Genomic DNA, 13,357 nt, shown 5'->3' on the forward strand with positions numbered 1-13,357 from the left:
AAACACCTCCCGTCACATAATTGTCAAAACACCAAATGCACAAAATAAAGAAAGAATATTAAAAGCAGTAAGGGGAAAAGGTCAAGTAACATATAAAGGGAGACCTATCAGAATCACACCAGACTTCTCGCCAGAAACTATGAAGGCCAGAAGATCCTGGACTGATGTCATACAGACCCTAAGAGAACACAAATGCCAGCCCAGGTTACTGTATCCAGCAAAACTCTCAATTAACATTGATGGAGAAACCAAGATATTCCATGACAAAACCAAATTTACACAATATCTTTCTACAAATCCAGCACTACAAAGGATAATAAATGGTAAAGCCCAACATAAGGAGGCAAGCTATACCGTAGAAGAAGCAAGAAACTAATCGTCTTGGCAACAAAACAAAGAGAATGAAAGCACACAAACATAACCTCACATCCAAATATGAATATAACGGGAAGCAATAATCACTATTCCTTAATATCTCTCAACATCGGAGGGAGAGCTAAACCTTCAGAGAGGCAGACAAGCCTGGGAAACCAGAAGAGACTGCTCCCTGCACACACATCTTGGACGCCAGAGGAAAAAGCCAAAGACCATCTGGAACCCTGGTGCACTGAAGCTCCCGGAAGGGGCGGCACAGGTCTTCCTGGTTGCTGCCGCTGCAGAGAGCCCCTGGGCAGCACCCCACGAGCGAACCTGAGCCTCGGGACCACAGGTAAGACCAAATTTTCTGCTGCAAGAAAGCTGCCTGGTGAGCTTGGGACACACGGAAGCAGAATTTCTCTAGGACCGGGCACTTTCTGTGTTTACCGGAAGTCCCACACCCGCCGATCCCGGCCCGCAGCAGCTCTCTGCTCCCAGACCCGGTGAGAGAGAGACCCAACCGCCTGGTCAGGTGGGCACTCCTGAGGTTGCAGAGCGGAAGAGACCACCAACACTGCTCACCCCTGCCCACATCCCTGGCCCAAGAGGAAACTGTATAAGGCCTCTGGGCTTCCGTGGGGGAGGGCCCAGGAGCGGCAGGACACCGGCCTGAGACACCGCCGGAACCTGAAAGAAACAGACCGGATAAACAATTCTCTGCACCCAAATCCCGTGGGAGGGAGAGCTAAACCTTCAGAGAGGCAGACAAGCCTGGGAAACCAGAAGAGACTGCTCCCTGCACACACATCTCGGACGCCAGAGGAAAAAGCCAAAGACCATCTGGAACCCTGGTGCACTGAAGCTCCCGGAAGGGGCGGCACAGGTCTTCCTGGTTGCTGCCGCTGCAGAGAGCCCCTGGGCAGCACCCCACGAGCGAATCTGAGCCTCGGGACCACAGGTAAGAACAAATTTTCTGCTGCAAGAAAGCTGCCTGGTGAACTCAAGACACAGGCCCACAGGAACAGCTGAAGACCTGTAGAGAGGAAAAACTACACGCCCGAAAGCAGAACACTCTGTCCCCATAACTGACTGAAAGAGAGGAAAACAGGTCTACAGCACTCCTGACACACAGGCTTATAGGACAGTCTAGCCACTGTCAGAAATAGCAGAACAAAGTAAGACTAGAGATAATCTGATGGCGAGAGGCAAGCGCAGGAACCCAAGCAACAGAAACCAAGACTACATGCCATCATCGGAGCCCAATTCTCCCACCAAAACAAACATGGAATATCCAAACACACCAGAAAAGCAAGATCTAGTTTCAAAATCATATTTGATCATGATGCTGGAGGACTTCAAGAAAGACATGAACACACTTAGGGAAACACAGGAAAACATTAATAAACAAGTAGAAGCCTACAGAGAGGAATCGCAAAAATCCCTGAAAGAATTCCAGGAAAACACAATCAAACAGTTGAAGGAATTAAAAATGGAAATAGAAGCATTCAAGAAAGAACACATGGAAACAACCCTGGATATAGAAAACCAAAAGAAGAGACAAGGAGCTGTAGATACAAGCTTCACCAACAGAATACAAGAGATGGAAGAGAGAATCTCAGGAGCAGAAGATTCCATAGAAATCATTGACTCAACTGTCAAAGATAATGTAAAGCGGAAAAAGCTACTGGTCCAAAACATACAGGAAATCCAGGACTCAATGAGAAGATCAAACCTAAGGATAATAGGTATAGAAGAGAGTGAAGACTCCCAGCTCAAAGGACCAGTAAATATTTTCAACAAAATCATAGAAGAAAACTTCCCTAACCTAAAAAAAGAGATACCCATAGACATACAAGAAGCCTACAGAACTCCAAATAGATTGGACCAGAAAAGAAACACCTCCCGTCACATAATTGTCAAAACACCAAACGCACAAAATAAAGAAAGAATATTAAAAGCCGTAAGGGAAAAAGGTCAAGTAACATATAAAGGGAGACCTATCAGAATCACACCAGACTTCTCGCCAGAAACTATGAAGGCCAGAAGATCCTAGACTGATGTCATACAGACCTTAAGAGAACAAAAATGCCAGCCCAGGTTACTGTATCCAGCAAAACTCTCAATTTACATTGATGGAGAAACCAAGATATTCCATGACAAAACCAAATTTACACAATATCTTTCCACAAATCCAGCACTACAAAGGATAATAAATGGTAAAGCCCAACATAAGGAGGCAAGCTATACCGTAGAAGAAGCAAGAAACTAATCGTCTTGGCAACAAAACAAAGAGAATGAAAGCACACAAACATAACCTCACATCCAAATATGAATATAAAGGGAAGCAATAATCACTATTCCTTAATATCTCTCAATATCAATGGCCTCAACTCCCCAATAAAAAGACATAGATTAACAAACTGGATACGAAACGAGGACCCTGCATTCTGCTGCCTACAGGAAACACACCTCAGAGACAAAGACAGACACTACCTCAGAGTGAAAGGCTGGAAAACAACTTTCCAAGCAAATGGTCAGAAGAAGCAAGCTGGAGTAGCCATTCTAATATCAAATAAAATCAATTTTCAATTAAAAGCCATCAAAAAAGATAAGGAAGGACACTTCATATTCATCAAAGGAAAAATCAACCAAGATGAACTCTCAATCCTAAATATCTATGCCCCAAATACAAGGGCACCTACATACGTAAAAGAAACCTTACTAAAGCTCAAAACACACATTGCACCTCACACAATAATAGTGGGAGATTTCAACACCCCACTCTCGTCAATGGACAGATCATGGAAACAGAAATTAAACAGTGATGTCGACAGACTAAGAGAAGTCATGAGCCAAATGGACTTAACGGATATTTATAGAACATTCTATCCTAAAGCAAAAGGATATACCTTCTTCTCAGCTCCTCATGGTACTTTCTTCAAAATTGACCATATAATTGGTCAAAAAACGGGCCTCAACAGGTAGAGAAAGATAGAAATAATCCCATGCGTGCTATCGGACCACCACAGCCTAAAACTGGTCTTCAATAACAATAAGGGAAGAATGCCCACATATACGTGGAAATTGAACAATGCTCTACTCAATGATAACCTGGTCAAGGAAGAAATAAAGAAAGAAATTAAAAACTTTTTAGAATTTAATGAAAATGAAGATACAACATACCCAAACTTATGGGACACAATGAAAGCTGTGCTAAGAGGAAAACTCATAGCGCTGAGTGCCTACAGAAAGAAACAGGAAAGAGCATAAGTCACCAGCTTGACAGCACACCTAAAAGCTCTAGAACAAAAAGAAGCAAATACACCCAGGAGGAGTAGAAGGCAGGAAATAATCAAACTCAGAGCTGAAATCAACCAAGTAGAAACAAAAAGGACCATAGAAAGAATCAACAGAACCAAAAGTTGGTTCTTTGAGAAAATCAACAAGATAGATAAACCCTTAGCCAGACTAATGAGAGGACACAGAGAGTGTGTCCAAATCAACAAAATCAGAAATGAAAAGGGAGACATAACAACAGATTCAGAGGAAATTCAAAAAATCATCAGATCCTACTATAAAAACCTATATTCAACAAAATTAGAAAATCTTCAGGAAATGGACAATTTCCTAGACAGATACCAGGTATCGAAGTTAAATCAGGAACAGATAAACCAGTTAAACAACCCCATAACTCCTAAGGAAATAGAAGCAGTCATTAAAGGTCTCCCAACCAAAAAGAGCCCAGGTCCAGACGGGTTTAGTGCAGAATTCTATCAAACCTTCATAGAAGACCTCATACCAATATTATCCAAACTATTCCACAAAATTTAAACAGATGGAGCCCTACCGAATTCCTTCTACGAAGCCACAATTACTCTTATACCTAAACCACACAAAGACACAACAAAGAAAGAGAACTTCAGACCAATTTCCCTTATGAATATCGACGCAAAAATACTCAATAAAATTCTGGCAAACCGAATCCAAGAGCACATCAAAACAATCATCCACCATGATCAAGTAGGCTTCATCCCAGGCATGCAGGGATGGTTTAATATAAGGAAAACCATCAACGTGATCCATTATATAAACAAACTGAAAGAACAGAACCACATGATCATTTTATTAGATGCTGAGAAAGCATTTGACAAAATTCAACACCCCTTCATGATAAAAGTCCTGGAAAGAATAGGAATTCAAGGCCCATACCTAAACATAGTAAAAGCCATATACAGCAAACCAGTTGCTAACATTAAACTAAATGGAGAGAAAATTGAAGCAATCCCACTAAAATCAGGGACTAGACAAGGCTTCCCACTCTCTCCCTACTTATTCAATATAGTTCTTGAAATTCTAGCCAGAGCAATCAGACAACAAAAGGAGATCAAGGGGATACAGATCAGAAAAGAAGAAGTCAAAATATCACTATTTGCAGATGACATGATAGTATATTTAAGTGATCCCAAAAGTTCCACCAGAGAACTACTAAAGCTGATAAACAACTTCAGCCAAGTGGCTGGGTATAAAATTAACTCAAATAAATCAGTTGCCTTCCTCTATACAAAAGAGAAACAAGCCAAGAAAGAAATTAGAGAAACGACACCCTTCATAATAGACCAAAATAATATAAAGTACCTCGCTGTGACTTTAACCAAGCAAGTAAAAGATCTGTACAATAAGAACTTCAAGACACTGAGGAAAGAAATTGAAGAAGACCTCAGAAGATGGAAAGATCTCCCATGCTCATGGATTGGCAGGATTAATTTAGTAAAAATGGCCATTTTACCAAAAGCAATCTACAGATTCAATGCAATCCCCATCAAAATACCAATCCAATTCTTCAAAGAGTTAGACAGAACAATTTGCAAATTCATCTGGAATAACAAAAAACCCAGGATAGCTAAAGCTATCCTCAACAATAAAAGGACTTCAGGGGGAATCACTATCCCTGAACTCAAGCAGTATTACAGAGCAATAGTGATAAAAACTGCATGGTATCGGTACAGAGACAGACAGATACCAATGGAATAGAATTGAAGACCCAGAAATGAACCCACACACCTATGGTCACTTGATTTTTGACAAAGGAGCCAAAACCATCCAATGGAAAAAAGATAGTATTTTCAGCAAATGGTGCTGGTTCAACTGGAGGGCAACATGTAGAAGAATGCAGATCGATCCATGCTTATCACCCTGTACAAAGCTTAAGTCCAAGTGGATCAAGGACCTCCACATCAAACCAGACACACTCAAACTAATAGAAGAAAAACTAGGGAAGCATCTGGAACACATGGGCACTGGAAAAAACTTCCTGAACAAAACACCAATGGCTTATGCTCTAAGATCAAGAATCGACAAATGGGATCTCATAAAACTGCAAAGCTTCTGTAAGGCAAAGGACACTGTGGTTAGGACAAAACGGCAACCAACAGATTGGGAAAAGATCTTTACCAATCCTACAACAGAGAGAGGCCTTATATCCAAAATATACAAAGAACTCAAGAAGTTAGACCGCAGGGAAACAAATAACCCTATTAAAAAATGGGGTTCAGAGCTAAACAAAGAACTCACAGCTGAGGAATGCCGAATGGCTGAGAAACACCTAAAGAAATGTTCAACATCTTTAGTCATAAGGGAAATGCAAATCAAAACAACCCTGAGATTTCACCTCACACCAGTGAGAATGGCTAAGATCGAAAACTCAGGTGACAGCAGATGCTGGCGAGGATGTGGAGAAAGAGGAACACTCCTCCATTGTTGGTGGGATTGCAGACTGGTAAAACCATTCTGGAAATCAGTCTGGAGGTTCCTCAGAAAATTGGACATTGAACTGCCTGATGATCCAGCTATACCTCTCTTGGGCATATACCCAAAAGATGCCTCAACATATAAAAGAGACACGTGCTCCACTATGTTCATCGCAGCCTTATTTATAATAGCCAGAAGCTGGAAAGAACCCAGATGCCCTTCAACAGAGGAATGGATACAGAAAATGTGGTACATCTACACAATGGAATATTACTCAGCTATCAAAAACAACGACTTTATGAAATTCGTAGGCAAATGGTTGGAACTGGAAAATATCATCCTGAGTGAGCTAACCCACTCACAGAAAGACATACATGGTATGCACTCATTGATAAGTGGCTATTAGCCCAAATGCTTGAATTACCCTAGATCCCTAGAACAAAGGAAACTCAAGACGGATGATCAAAATGTGAATGCTTCACTCCTTCTTTAAATGAGGAAAAAGAATACCCTTGGCAGGGAAGGGAGAGGCAAAGATTAAAACAGAGACTGAAGGAACACCCATTCAGAGCCTGCCCCACATGTGGCCCATACATATACAGCCACCCAATTAGACAAGATGGATGAAGCAAAGAAGTGCAGACCGACAGGAGCCGGATGTAGATCGCTCCTGAGAGACACAGCCAGAATACAGCAAATATAGAGGCGAATGCCAGCAGCAAACCACTGAACTGAGAATAGGTCCCCTATTGAAGGAATCAGAGAAAGAACTGGAAGAGCTTGAAGGGGCTCGAGACCCCAAAAGTACAACAATGCCAAGCAACCAAAGCTTCCAGGGACTAAGCCACTACCTAAAGACTATACATGGACTGACCCTGGACTCTGACCCCATAGGTAGCAATGAATATCCTAGTAAGAGCACCAGTGGAAGGGGAAGCCCTTGGTCCTGCTAAGACTGAACCCACAGTGAACTAGTCTATGGGGGGAGGGCGGCAATGGGGGGAGGGTTGGGAGGGGAACACCCATAAGGAAGGGGAGGGGGGAGCGGGATGTTTGCCCGGATACCGGGAAAGGGAATAACACTCGAAATGTATATAAGAAATACTCAAGTTAATAAAAAAAAAAAGAAAAGAAAAAAGATAGCATTTTCAGCAAATGGTGCTGGTTCAACTGGAGGGCAACATGTAGAAGAATGCAGATCGATCCATGCTTATCACCCTGTACAAAGCTTAAGTCCAAGTGGATCAAGGACCTCCACATCAAACCAGACACACTCAAACTAATAGAAGAAAAACTAGGGAAGCATCTGGAACACATGGGCACTGGAAAAAATTTCCTGAACAAAACACCAATGGCTTATGCTCTAAGATCAAGAATCGACAAATGGGATCTCATAAAACTGCAAAGCTTCTGTAAGGCAAAGGACACTGTGGTTAGGACAAAACGGCAACCAACAGATTGGGAAAAGATCTTTACCAATCCTACAACAGAGAGAGGCCTTATATCCAAAATATACAAAGAACTCAAGAAGTTAGACCGCAGGGAAACAAATAACCCTATTAAAAAATGGGGTTCAGAGCTAAACAAAGAACTCACAGCTGAGGAATGCCGAATGGCTGAGAAACACCTAAAGAAATGTTCAACATCTTTAGTCATAAGGGAAATGCAAATCAAAACAACCCTGAGATTTCACCTCACACCAGTGAGAATGGCTAAGATCGAAAACTCAGGTGACAGCAGATGCTGGCGAGGATGTGGAGAAAGAGGAACACTCCTCCATTGTTGGTGGGATTGCAGACTGGTAAAACCATTCTGGAAATCAGTCTGGAGGTTCCTCAGAAAATTGGACATTGAACTGCCTGATGATCCAGCTATACCTCTCTTGGGCATATACCCAAAAGATGCCTCAACATATAAAAGAGACACGTGCTCCACTATGTTCATCGCAGCCTTATTTATAATAGCCAGAAGCTGGAAAGAACCCAGATGCCCTTCAACAGAGGAATGGATACAGAAAATGTGGTACATCTACACAATGGAATATTACTCAGCTATCAAAAACAACGACTTTATGAAATTCGTAGGCAAATGGTTGGAACTGGAAAATATCATCCTGAGTGAGCTAACCCACTCACAGAAAGACATACATGGTATGCACTCATTGATAAGTGGCTATTAGCCCAAATGCTTGAATTACCCTAGATCCCTAGAACAAAGGAAACTCAAGACGGATGATCAAAATGTGAATGCTTCACTCCTTCTTTAAATGAGGAAAAAGAATACCCTTGGCAGGGAAGGGAGAGGCAAAGATTAAAACAGAGACTGAAGGAACACCCATTCAGAGCCTGCCCCACATGTGGCCCATACATATACAGCCACCCAATTAGACAAGATGGATGAAGCAAAGAAGTGCAGACCGACAGGAGCCGGATGTAGATCGCTCCTGAGAGACACAGCCAGAATACAGCAAATATAGAGGCGAATGCCAGCAGCAAACCACTGAACTGAGAATAGGTCCCCTATTGAAGGAATCAGAGAAAGAACTGGAAGAGCTTGAAGGGGCTCGAGACCCCAAAAGTACAACAATGCCAAGCAACCAAAGCTTCCAGGGACTAAGCCACTACCTAAAGACTATACATGGACTGACCCTGGACTCTGACCCCATAGGTAGCAATGAATATCCTAGTAAGAGCACCAGTGGAAGGGGAAGCCCTTGGTCCTGCTAAGACTGAACCCACAGTGAACTAGTCTATGGGGGGAGGGCGGCAATGGGGGGAGGGTTGGGAGGGGAACACCCATAAGGAAGGGGAGGGGGGAGCGGGATGTTTGCCCGGATACCGGGAAAGGGAATAACACTCGAAATGTATATAAGAAATACTCAAGTTAATAAAAAAAAAAAAAGAAAAGAAAAAAGATAGCATTTTCAGCAAATGGTGCTGGTTCAACTGGAGGGCAACATGTAGAAGAATGCAGATCGATCCATGCTTATCACCCTGTACAAAGCTTAAGTCCAAGTGGATCAAGGACCTCCACATCAAACCAGACACACTCAAACTAATAGAAGAAAAACTAGGGAAGCATCTGGAACACATGGGCACTGGAAAAAATTTCCTGAACAAAACACCAATGGCTTATGCTCTAAGATCAAGAATCGACAAATGGGATCTCATAAAACTGCAAAGCTTCTGTAAGGCAAAGGACACTGTGGTTAGGACAAAACGGCAACCAACAGATTGGGAAAAGATCTTTACCAATCCTACAACAGAGAGAGGCCTTATATCCAAAATATACAAAGAACTCAAGAAGTTAGACCGCAGGGAAACAAATAACCCTATTAAAAAATGGGGTTCAGAGCTAAACAAAGAACTCACAGCTGAGGAATGCCGAATGGCTGAGAAACACCTAAAGAAATGTTCAACATCTTTAGTCATAAGGGAAATGCAAATCAAAACAACCCTGAGATTTCACCTCACACCAGTGAGAATGGCTAAGATCGAAAACTCAGGTGACAGCAGATGCTGGCGAGGATGTGGAGAAAGAGGAACACTCCTCCATTGTTGGTGGGATTGCAGACTGGTAAAACCATTCTGGAAATCAGTCTGGAGGTTCCTCAGAAAATTGGACATTGAACTGCCTGATGATCCAGCTATACCTCTCTTGGGCATATACCCAAAAGATGCCTCAACATATAAAAGAGACACGTGCTCCACTATGTTCATCGCAGCCTTATTTATAATAGCCAGAAGCTGGAAAGAACCCAGATGCCCTTCAACAGAGGAATGGATACAGAAAATGTGGTACATCTACACAATGGAATATTACTCAGCTATCAAAAACAACGACTTTATGAAATTCGTAGGCAAATGGTTGGAACTGGAAAATATCATCCTGAGTGAGCTAACCCACTCACAGAAAGACATACATGGTATGCACTCATTGATAAGTGGCTATTAGCCCAAATGCTTGAATTACCCTAGATCCCTAGAACAAAGGAAACTCAAGACGGATGATCAAAATGTGAATGCTTCACTCCTTCTTTAAATGAGGAAAAAGAATACCCTTGGCAGGGAAGGGAGAGGCAAAGATTAAAACAGAGACTGAAGGAACACCCATTCAGAGCCTGCCCCACATGTGGCCCATACATATACAGCCACCCAATTAGACAAGATGGATGAAGCAAAGAAGTGCAGACCGACAGGAGCCGGATGTAGATCGCTCCTGAGAGACACAGCCAGAATACAGCAAATATAGAGGCGAATGCCAGCAGCAAACCACTGAACTGAGAATAGGTCCCCTATTGAAGGAATCAGAGAAAGAACTGGAAGAGCTTGAAGGGGCTCGAGACCCCAAAAGTACAACAATGCCAAGCAACCAAAGCTTCCAGGGACTAAGCCACTACCTAAAGACTATACATGGACTGACCCTGGACTCTGACCCCATAGGTAGCAATGAATATCCTAGTAAGAGCACCAGTGGAAGGGGAAGCCCTTGGTCCTGCTAAGACTGAACCCACAGTGAACTAGTCTATGGGGGGAGGGCGGCAATGGGGGGAGGGTTGGGAGGGGAACACCCATAAGGAAGGGGAGGGGGGAGCGGGATGTTTGCCCGGATACCGGGAAAGGGAATAACACTCGAAATGTATATAAGAAATACTCAAGTTAATAAAAAAAAAAAGAAAAGAAAAAAGATAGCATTTTCAGCAAATGGTGCTGGTTCAACTGGAGGGCAACATGTAGAAGAATGCAGATCGATCCATGCTTATCACCCTGTACAAAGCTTAAGTCCAAGTGGATCAAGGACCTCCACATCAAACCAGACACACTCAAACTAATAGAAGAAAAACTAGGGAAGCATCTGGAACACATGGGCACTGGAAAAAATTTCCTGAACACAACAGCAATGGCTTATGCTCTAAGATCAAGAATCGACAAATGGGATCTCATAAAACTGCAAAGCTTCTGTAAGGCAAAGGACACGGTGGTTAGGACAAAACAGCAACCAACAGATTGGGAAAAGATCTTTACCAATCCTACAACAGATAGAGGCCTTATATCCAAAATATACAAAGAACTCAAGAAGTTAGACCACAGGGAAACAAATAACCCTATTAAAAATGGGGTTCAGAGCTAAACAAAGAATTTACAGCTGAGGAATGCCGAATGGCTGAGAAACACCTAAAGAAATGTTCAACATCTTTAGTCATAAGGGAAATGCAAATCAAAACAACCCTGAGATTTCACCTCACACCAGTCAGAATGGCTAAGATCAAAAACTCAGGTGACAGCAGATGCTGGCGAGGATGTGGAGAAAGAGGAACACTCCTCCATTGTTGGTGGGATTGCAGACTGGTAAAACCATTCTGGAAATCAGTCTGGAGGTTCCTCAGAAATTTGGACATTGAACTGCCTGATGATCCAGCTATACCTCTCTTGGGCATATACCCAAAAGATGCCTCAACATATAAAAGAGACACGTGCTCCACTATGTTCATCGCAGCCTTATTTATAATAGCCAGAAACTGGAAAGAACCCAGATGCCCTTCAACAGAGGAATGGATACAGAAAATGTGGTACATTTACATAATGGAATATTACTCAGCTATCAAAAACAACGAGTTTATGAAATTCGTAGGCAAATGGTTGGAACTGGAAAATATCATCCTGAGTGAGCTAACCCAATCACAGAAAGACATACATGGTATGCACTCATTGATAAGTGGCTTTTAGCCCAAATGCTTCAATTACCCTAGATCCCTAGAACAAACGAAACTCAAGACGGATGATCAAAATGTGAATGCTTCACTCCTTCTTTAAATGAGGAAAAAGAATACCCTTGGCAGGGAATAGAGAGGCAAAGATTAAAACAGAGACTGAAGGAACACCCATTCAGAGCCTGCCCCACATGTGGCCCATACATATACAGCCACCCAATTAGACAAGATGGATGAAGCAAAGAAGTGCAGACTGACAGGAGCCGAATGTAGATCGCTCCTGAGAGACACAGCCAGAATACAGCAAATACAGAGGCGAATGCCAGCAGCAAACCACTGAACTGAGAATAGGTCCCCCGTTGAAGGAATCAGAGAAAGAACTGGAAGAGCTTGAAGGGGCTCGAGACCCCAAAAGTACAACAATGCCAAGCAACCAAAGCTTCCAGGGACTAAGCCACTACCTAAAGACTATACATGGACTGACCCTGGACTCTGACCCCATAGGTAGCAATGAATATCCTAGTAAGAGCACCAGTGGAAGGGGAAGCCCTTGGTCCTGCTAAGACTGAACCCACAGTGAACTAGTCTATGGGGGGAGGGCGGCAATGGGGGGAGGGTTGGGAGGGGAACACCCATAAGGAAGGGGAGGGGGGAGCGGGATGTTTGCCCGGATACCGGGAAAGGGAATAACACTCGAAATGTATATAAGAAATACTCAAGTTAATAAAAAAAAAAAAGAAAAGAAAAAAGATAGCATTTTCAGCAAATGGTGCTGGTTCAACTGGAGGGCAACATGTAGAAGAATGCAGATCGATCCATGCTTATCACCCTGTACAAAGCTTAAGTCCAAGTGGATCAAGGACCTCCACATCAAACCAGACACACTCAAACTAATAGAAGAAAAACTAGGGAAGCATCTGGAACACATGGGCACTGGAAAAAATTTCCTGAACAAAACACCAATGGCTTATGCTCTAAGATCAAGAATCGACAAATGGGATCTCATAAAACTGCAAAGCTTCTGTAAGGCAAAGGACACTGTGGTTAGGACAAAACGGCAACCAACAGATTGGGAAAAGATCTTTACCAATCCTACAACAGAGAGAGGCCTTATATCCAAAATATACAAAGAACTCAAGAAGTTAGACCGCAGGGAAACAAATAACCCTATTAAAAAATGGGGTTCAGAGCTAAACAAAGAACTCACAGCTGAGGAATGCCGAATGGCTGAGAAACACCTAAAGAAATGTTCAACATCTTTAGTCATAAGGGAAATGCAAATCAAAACAACCCTGAGATTTCACCTCACACCAGTGAGAATGGCTAAGATCGAAAACTCAGGTGACAGCAGATGCTGGCGAGGATGTGGAGAAAGAGGAACACTCCTCCATTGTTGGTGGGATTGCAGACTGGTAAAACCATTCTGGAAATCAGTCTGGAGGTTCCTCAGAAAATTGGACATTGAACTGCCTGATGATCCAGCTATACCTCTCTTGGGCATATACCCAAAAGATGCCTCAACATATAAAAGAGACACGTGCT

The sequence above is a fragment of the Rattus norvegicus genome, chromosome X (assembly GCF_036323735.1).
Source record: "Rattus norvegicus strain BN/NHsdMcwi chromosome X, GRCr8, whole genome shotgun sequence".
NCBI classification, from domain to species: Eukaryota; Metazoa; Chordata; class Mammalia; order Rodentia; family Muridae; genus Rattus; species Rattus norvegicus.